At 39.0% G+C, this 9,263-nt stretch overlaps 1 protein-coding gene across 4 annotated transcripts in view; it reads right to left on the minus strand.

Annotated features, from left to right (window-relative positions):
- march8 (membrane-associated ring finger (C3HC4) 8) overlaps positions 1–6,987 on the minus strand; it is a 66,342-nt gene extending 59,355 nt beyond the window's left edge. Inside the window, exon 1 of one of the 4 annotated variants that reach the window (XM_034292580.1) lies at positions 6,619–6,987. The gene's annotated coding sequence lies outside the window, so the exon portion shown is untranslated. The remainder of the gene's footprint in view (positions 1–6,618) is intronic. The other 3 variants (XM_034292581.1, XM_010870011.4, XM_010870012.4) reach the window with 3 other exon arrangements.
- Positions 6,988–9,263: the final 2,276 nt, after the last annotated feature.

Here is a 9,263-nt window from a genome sequence, read left to right on the forward strand (position 1 = left end):
AGGCGAAAGGGGGTCAAACACAGTATTAGTATGGTGTTCCTAATAATCCTTTAGGTGATTGTATATTCTCCATGTGGAAGACAGGTGAATTGCAGTAAAAAAAGAGTTAATCCAGCAAAGTGAAGTACATTTTATAACAGCGATTGAGTAGATATTCGGTTTCTATATATACATATTTATGAATATTAGCGAGATGCCAAGTAATGCATTGAACTTAATTTGCAGACAGACAGAAAGAGAGAGAAAAATATCTAATCTGATGTGTGTGTGATTATGACATCTTTGTTTTACGCACAGAAGGCTCTTTATCTATTCATTTGTTTCTCCTCAGAAATGTACTTTCTTTGAAGGTATAATATATTCTGTATCAGAGGAAATATTTCATCATTGTAAAAATTGCTTCTACATTTGTTTGATCATGGGGAACAAAATAAATTGGTATTTTCCTAAAAACAGTAACATCATGGTTAGCATCAGAGTGAAGACAAAGGCTTTTTCTCAATAATCTCTCTTTGCTCCTTAAGTGTACACTTGTTCACTTCTCCCGACAAATGTAAATGCTGTAGAATGGAGTACACATGTAGACATCGGCTAGAGTAGGCCATTTTAGAGGCAGAGAGTGTAAAATATACAACTTTGTCTCTAATATACAGAAACCTTCCAAAACAACAGAAAACAAAACACAACCAAAAAGACATCAGTTATTTCCTGCAGATTGGAAAATAAACTTTGTAGGTTGTGAACTGTTAATTGATTACAAATTCAGCATCAGGTCAAGACTTCGAAAATACAAGCCAGGCATGTATATACAATTTCATCAATATTCTGCCGGGTAATGACAATTAAGTATTTTCACAGTAAACAGACTGATTAGCCATCGTGTAACCATGGTAACAGTCGAACATTTAGACAGGGGCTAAAGATGGTTTCTAGAAAATATTGTGCATAGTGCCTTTTACTTCCCTTCAAATCCATGAAGGCATGTGAACAATTGCCGACCTCAAGAGTTTATCGGAACAAAATCATTCAGAGCAGAGAGAGGCCCTTTTTGTGCCATGAAGACAACCATATCCTGTAAAGCCCCTGATGCCAGCAGAACTTGACCCCCTGAAGCAGGCAGGAAATGTCGGATCAGCACAAAGGAAAAGACACACTTATCCTTATTGGCAGAAGGATAAGAACAACTTTGATTGGCATTTACAGTATAAACTTACAGTAGACTAAAGATGCTGAGGAATAAAAGGAAGGGAATAATGGGAGTCAAAAGAAACTTATTAGAGATTGTGTGTATTCTGGAGAAAGAAAAAAAAAAAACAACACAGTTTGTTATAGGACAACATTTAATCAAAAACTTACCAGTTGAACACATATTCTGAAATGTTAAGAAATGTTTTCTTGGAAATGGACCTGCAGAGCCTTGCTATTCACAATGGCCATGTTCGAGAGGATCAAACTACCTTCATCAAACTGCTAACTGACTGATTTAAGGCCCTTGCAGACCGGCCGCCCATCATGGTTTGGTTTAGGCCTGCAGAGTGCAAAGTTAAATTGTGTAATTCCGGGAAATCCGAAACAGCAATAATTAATTTATCCTCTTTTTTTCCTCACATATTTCAATGTTGTCAATTAATTAGTGTTTGACTGGTTGACAAGATGATGACATGGGCGGCGGGCGCTCAAGACTTCAACAAGTTTAAACTTTTTGCGCCTTGACCAGCAGGATGCACAGCTAAAGATAACGAGCACCACGCACCCACATCGCCCCCTGACCTAGTTCAACTGAAAGTCTATGAGACCTTCACAGCCACCGCGGCCTGTGTGCAGGTGCCTTTACAAATCAACTTGCATCATAACATCTCATTATTAAATGTAGGTCAGTCAGTCACAATTTGCCCATGGTACATTGCGATTAACGACTAACAGAGATCAATAGTGGATGGTGAATTTTCGTGAGCACTAACTCATCTTAGTTCACTTGTCAATATTCTACACAAAAAAGTTACAGGGTTTTTGGATTACTCAGACAATTAACGTCTGCAGTAAATGCAGGCTTAGGAGATCTTGTAAGTATTATTCAAGGAGATTAGCGTCATAGTGAATTGAATATCATCTAGTGCAATTTCTATGGTTTGCAACTTCTTAGCAACCTACAAATATTTAGCATATGAAGGCAATATTTCAAACATACATAATTTATAGGCATATATTAATTTATAGAACAAAACGTGTAAGATCTCCTAAGCCATTGTTTACTTCAGACCTACTGTATTTTCGCCACATATCTAAAAACAATATTCATCACCAACACCAAATCGTCAGTGAACAATATGCAAAAAGTGCTAACGCATTTTTATTTTTTAACACCACAGCAGAAACTAAACAAAAAGCCCGCCAGATGTATCAATAGCATCGGGTCATGATTTTGACTCAGCACGGAGTTTGTATCCTGGCAGTGACATACCGACAATGCCCAGGGTTCTCATACAGCGTGGTGCAAAGGTCACACAGAGTTGATTTGTCTTGTCTCACTCTACCGACTCCTGCAGTAGATTTAGGTGCCAGCAAATTCAATCATGGTTGTTGGTCGGGGAATGAGATGTCCTTTCATTGTATGTGTGCAAGCAAGTACTTCTTGGAATGAAGAACTGAGATAGTGGTTGGGTTCGTTTCAGCTCGCCCGTCATTTAAACCTGTGGTATAGTTTCAGATAAAATTAGGTAACATTATTGCAATAGCTTAAATATATCATTTGGATAACCACTTTCTGGGGGGGGGGGGGTAATCAATGTTGATTTTTTTTCTATACAGAAGATCATACACAACAGATGGTGCCTGTTTTCTTCCTTCAACACCTTTTTGATGCATTTCAAACCATACTTCCTTCAGATATATAGGCTATTTATACATATCATTCAGTAACTACTATATAGCTAGACTAATTGCCCAAATTAAAAGTTAAAATTTTAAATAGTTTGTTGAACACATCAATGCATTTTTCTTCTTTCTTTTTTCTCATACATCAGTGTGGTTGGTTGGGCTGTAAAATCACCAAAGAACTGAGCTAAAACATGTTCAATTAATGGAACCCTTTCCCAAGCAATCCAAAATATTAAAAAGAGGCAGATGTATTTGTTATGAAGGTATACATTTGTTGCTTTCTTAAAATAAAATCATTTTTATGGCTTAGTTGTGATTAACTGAGTTTACAAATAATTGTAACTCTGCTCTGTCAGTTACGGATTCTAGCTAGTTACCTCTGCTGTACACTGTGGTTCGAAAAGTCAGCTATGTTTACAGCTGACCGATAGCAGTATCAGGTAAATAGAGCCCAACCACAGGAGACCATGAGCCATTACGTTTTCTACAAGTTGATACCTGTATGCTGTATTTGGATACCAGAAGTACAACAAGGCCCTAGAATTCCACAACACATGCTTGGCCATGGCCGATGTCTTCAGCGCATACGCAAACCTAGGCTGTTACAGTGCTGGATTAATGTCGTACAGAGAACACACACCCTGGTCCAAGAATTAGATACCGTGGTCATTTTAAATTGTTGTTCAATATTCAACATACACTCTGAGATTCAAAGGTGTACTGTGTAGGATCAATAAAAAACTGAGTTAAAACATTAACACAAAAACTGTCCACCTCCTTTTCACTTACCGAACATGACCGGAATAGTATAAGCTAGTCCAGGGTGGGTTAGAGTGGGGGTTCAGTACTGTGAGTGTCTAAAGCGAGTATGAGGAGAATACAAGTCAATGCAAACTGATATACAGAACGACAACAACGTTTAAATGGGGAAAGGCACACTCCGGCTCAATTTTGGGGATTCTGTTTTTTTCGAAACATTAACTTAAAACATTAACTGTAGATTTATTTTGGTAATTTATGTTTGTATTTATGATAATAGTACAGTAAAAATCCAACATATGGCTTCTTTAATGCTCAATAGCTTGCAGCAATGTAAACTATATACCTCAGTTTGGTCTTGATATGAAAGAAAAATGGTACATAACCAGGCACAGAGCTTGATAAATCAGAATTTTTAAATGGCACAAGACAACCATTCTAGGCAGTCTGTTCAAAGCCAAGGCAAGATACAGGGAACCGTCAACAAAGTGCAACATCACAATTTCAAAGTCTCATTAACACTTTCACTGAATCACCTTCCAACTTCAACCCAAAGTTAAACTGTTTGGAAAGGGACACATGCTATATATTTTCTTTAAACATTTATTTTAAAATATTATAATGTACATTGTAGAATTCAAAAAAATCTTACAAACCTCTAGAATACAACCTTGTTGTATTCTTCAGTGTTAGGCCACACATTGCACTCCCTTTGATTTTCCCATTAGCGCCTCCAGAGAACCACAAATCTCAGCTACTGTTAAGCCTTTACAAAAGAAATAAAAAAATACCCAAGAACCCATCACTCCCTGGTGGAGTAGGCATGCACCTTGCCAGTTACACAATCACAAGCCCCAAGCCATCACAAGCAAGCCAGAAACCGACCAACCAGTGGGCGTGAACCAGGCGTTGCCCGGTTTGATTCCCACATGACACACTGAAATGGTCGCATGGTACACCTTAACAGTGGAAGATCTGTGAGGGAGGGGTCCATGCTGATTGTATTTTAAAGCAGGATTCTGCCCATTGGGCATCCTGTAGTACTGACTGTGTGTCCCTGCGTGGGGCCAGGGCCTAAGGCACGGCGGTGAAATCTAGGGAAGCCGGTGGAAGTGTCAAGGTGGGTTCAGCCACAAAGGCTAGTGTGAGATTTGCCATTCGCAGTCAGTGCGTGAAGAGCAGAAAATCAGTGTGGGCAGGAATAATGATGGGATCCTGTAACCTGTGAGGTGGGGCTCCCAGTCGGTTTTACACATGCATGGCCTTAAAAGGCATGACTGTATTCGTCATCAGGTTATGTACACATACATTTGCGTGTCCACTAGAAGACTAAAAGGGAACTGTAATATGAATAGTAAAGAGGCTTCTAGGTCATGTGATCAGGTGGCAATTGAATTTCAAAGTGATTTTGATTTAACAAAGAAGTTGGGAAAACCAAAAGGCACACAACTTTGTGACTATATATATGGAATAATTTATCATTATTCCTTATATATCTCAGTAAAAATTGTGTAAATGCCAAATGGGAAAACCAAAGGGTGTGAATTGGGTGGTCCTACACTTTGTACAATACAAGGTTGATTTGAGGTGGGCCAAGGAGCTGTTGATATTCTAACTTAAAAATAATAATATCTTAATACAAAATTGTACATAAAATACTAAAATAATGATGTAAGTCAAGCAATCATGAGCAGCATGTGCCCCTTCCTTCCTTCTTTGTAGGCGATGTAGCCAGAGTTATCGAGATTTGAAAATAAGTATCATGCAATTTGCTGATGATCCCTAGGGAATGGTATAGCATTGTTACCTACAGCGTTGCAAACATGTCTCTTGTCATTTCAAACTCGGCTCGTAATCAAGAAAACAAGACCCCTGCAATGTTGTACACCTTTTTCCTTTCATAAGTAGCCTAACCCAATGTCTCTAGGTTAAATTGTTTGTCAGCTATTGAACTTTGAATGTCAGAATATCCGTCAAATATTGAACATCAAGCTAACTTAAACATGGTTGTAATTTGGGTTGATGAAGTCCAAAACATTGCGGTGAATGCATGGGGACAAGGAAGTTCATTTTACAGCTGCCTCAAATGAAGGTCAATGAATAATGTGATACTTAAGTTGAGAGGAAAACAATTGACAGAAAAGTGTCCACAGCTACAGAGGTGATTTGAGATGGATAGCATAATGATGCTAGACTAGCCTATGCTCAAACCCCAATGCATCTGCAACATTCTCTTCTCTCAACATTCTGGCTCAAATAAAACAAGCTCGTCCCTACATGTACATTGCAAGCAGAAGAAGCCTATTTTGCAATATAATTTCAAAACAACGGACCATGTATATATATATCATTAATCATCGCTGCAATCCAACAGGCTGCAGCTATGTACTGAAATCCACAGATCAAGATGTGTCCATGAATCAGGCTATCCCACAACTGCACTCTATCGATCGCATCTCTCTCTATAGGCCTACTAAAATGAACCTTGCTTTTGGAGACTTCGCTATCGCGCAGTAGTGGGGTCTCGTACAATTGGCGAGGGCTTCGTTCCTGACAACGAAATACGAAAATGAAACTACATTCTTATTGGTCACCGACACCTAATTTTGCAAATGAACTTTTCTTAAAATTTATGCGTATCAATAACCTATGTAATAGCAGTGAAGAGAACGAATACATTTGAGATAATATCACATTATCACAAAAAAGGAATGCCAACACTCGGAGACCGATTGTGGTTGCACTCCCAGAGGACATTTTTTTCATTTGCTATTGTGTTATTGCGCAAACAAAAGCTATAACACAAAATTATCTAACCTACTCGCTAACCGGACCAAACAACAATAATAGCACAGGCTACATAACCTAGTTTACGTGTATATTACATGAAGAAAAATGTAGCTGATTTTCTATGGGTCCATACATCGCTCATATTCTATTTGAATATTGTTAATTTCCTATTTTAATTAATATCCCACTCACCTTTTAAGACTTCTTTGTGTCGTAGGAATGATGTCATTTATTTCTGAAGGCTTGAACGTTTGGGAAATGCAGATATTCACACAATCCTTGCAGTTCCAGTCTCCCAGCTATAGTCCATCAAAATACGTGTGTCCGGGAGATTAAAAAGAAAAGAAGATATATATATATATATATATATATAGCCTATATATGTGTAAGGCGGAGCGGTTACAATGTAGCAAGACAAACGACCTGGAGTATTTGCAAAAGTACTCAGCGGCAATCAATTTATCAAATCCCCGATGATATGATTTGTTTATTTCATAGCGCCCATCTGCACCTGAATGTACAGTAGCTTATGCGTCACCGACTTCCGCGTTAAAATTGGATAGAAAAAAATGGGATGGGTTGAAAAACGTCTTTTAAGGGCAGGCGCGGAGAAGACGTCCCCTGGGGTATGGATCGAACTAGTCCTTTTAATGTTGGAACATTTCCATTAAGATGACGATAAAAATAAAGAATGTAATTGATTTTGGATTTTTTGTTGACCGCTAAAACGAGCTACATATAAAACTGTAGGTAGTCTTCAACCAAGACATTACTGACGATGTTACATATATTTTATTCTCAGAGATTGACAGATTTTTAAAAAATACGTAGGCTACTCTGTAGGTTACCTTTGAGGGTTGTATTCTGTATTTAGAAAAATAATTTTCACCACTGTTTATTGAAATTTGGTTTTGTTCAGTGTTGAATTTCATTACAGTTATAGTAGGCTACTCAGAATGCAATACAAATGTTTATTTTTACATTGAATTTTTTTTATTGTAAAATCGTACACCTAAAACTGTTATACTGTATAACGGAATTATGAGTGAGTGAGCCTAATCTAACACTTAATAGTCTGTTGACTTCACTCATGCTCCATTTCTCATTGTGTTTAGTGTGATTACTTATTCACAGTCAGTCTCTATGTGCCTGGGGGCTGGGACAGGACAACAAGGCCTTTGTGGGTCTGGAGTGTGGGCAACTCACAGGGACAGGAGGATGCCAAAGGGACGCACGTGTCTGGGCCTCTTACAGAGTGTGTGGGAGTGTTCGACATTGCAGCCGACTTTGAGACTTGAGATTAAACTACAAGTCATAATATTTTATTTGTCAGTAACAATTTATCCATGAAACATCCCATTTTGGGTCTCTTGAACACAGCCATTAGGTGTGTGTGTGTGTGTGTGTGTGTGTAGATGTGTAAGAGAGAGAGAGAACAGGATATATATACAAACTGTAAAGAGGAAGAGAAAGAAATGGAAACTGAGAAAGAATGATTACAAATCAATCATTAACAAGGACAGTAATGCAGTGAAATCCAAAGTTTTTTTCAACAGGTATCTTTCCAAGGTATTTCCTCTGTCGTTTTTGCTCTCTTTCTGTCTTTTGCTCTCTCCTTCTCCCTCACTGTCCTTAAGATGTTCAGGGAAGACTGAGGTTGCAAATCCAATTGTTGTGATACACAGAATGACTGTGTTGCAGAACACTAATGCCACATTCATTCTACAAGGAAGGACATGAAACAAAAGCAGGCCACAAAAACTCACTTTGAAAAGGTTGGACATGCATTCGAAAAATTGCCTATAAATACCAAATACTTTGAGAGGGACTGAGGCTTGCATTCTTCTACTCTCTGTTCCTTCTTGTTGAATGTACGTGGCATTGGCATGCCACAACAATTGAATACGCCACAGCAGTCGTCCATTTGTTCAGGGGGTTGAGTAAGATATTAAAATGAGAAAATACAGTTAACACCACATATTTTGTGACAATACTGGAAACCTACACCTTGTCTTCATGTGTCTGTACTTTGTTGTAATGTAGTTCTTAATTCTGCTGCTGGGATAAACCTGTCAGGCGAGTTGTGCTTGATCATCAACACTGCGCCCCATTCTCGAAACCTTTCCTTCCAGATTAATATTTGACTCAGCAGATAATTCCAGAGGCACAGTAGCGGAGTGGCATACACACACCTAAATGTGTCTATGCTACATGCATCAATACATTCGTACATGCTGGATGTGAAGGAGGATGTCAGACATTTTTGCCTTTAGCAACTACTTGTGGTGAGTAGGGTCCCTGCGAGTTCATGCACTGATGAGCCAAAACATTATGACCACCTGCCTAATATGATGTTGGTCCACTGCATGATGCCAAAACAGCGCAACCCGCCAAGGCGTGGACTCTACAAGACCCCTGAAATTGTCCTGTGGTATCTGGCACCAATACATTAGCAGCAGATCCTTCAAGTCCTGAAAGTTGCAAGGTGGAACCGCTGTGGATCGAACCAATACATCCCAAAGATGCTCAATCAGATTGAGATCTGGGGAATTTGGAGGCAAGGGCAACACCTTGAACTCTTCATCATGTTCCTCAAACTCTTCCCAAACAATGTGCACAGTGTGGTAGGGCACATTATCCTGCTAAAAGAGGCCACCGCCATCAGGGAATATCATTGCCATGAAGAGGTGTAACAATGTTTAGATAGGTGGCATGTGTGAAATTGACATCCCTGGTTTCCCAGCAGAACATTGCCCAGAACATCACACTCCCTCCACCAGCTTGTCATCTTCCCACAGTGTATCACTTCCCCAGGTTAACGGCGCACACATACACAG

The sequence above is a fragment of the Esox lucius genome, chromosome 6 (assembly GCF_011004845.1).
Source record: "Esox lucius isolate fEsoLuc1 chromosome 6, fEsoLuc1.pri, whole genome shotgun sequence".
Taxonomy (NCBI): domain Eukaryota; kingdom Metazoa; phylum Chordata; class Actinopteri; order Esociformes; family Esocidae; genus Esox; species Esox lucius.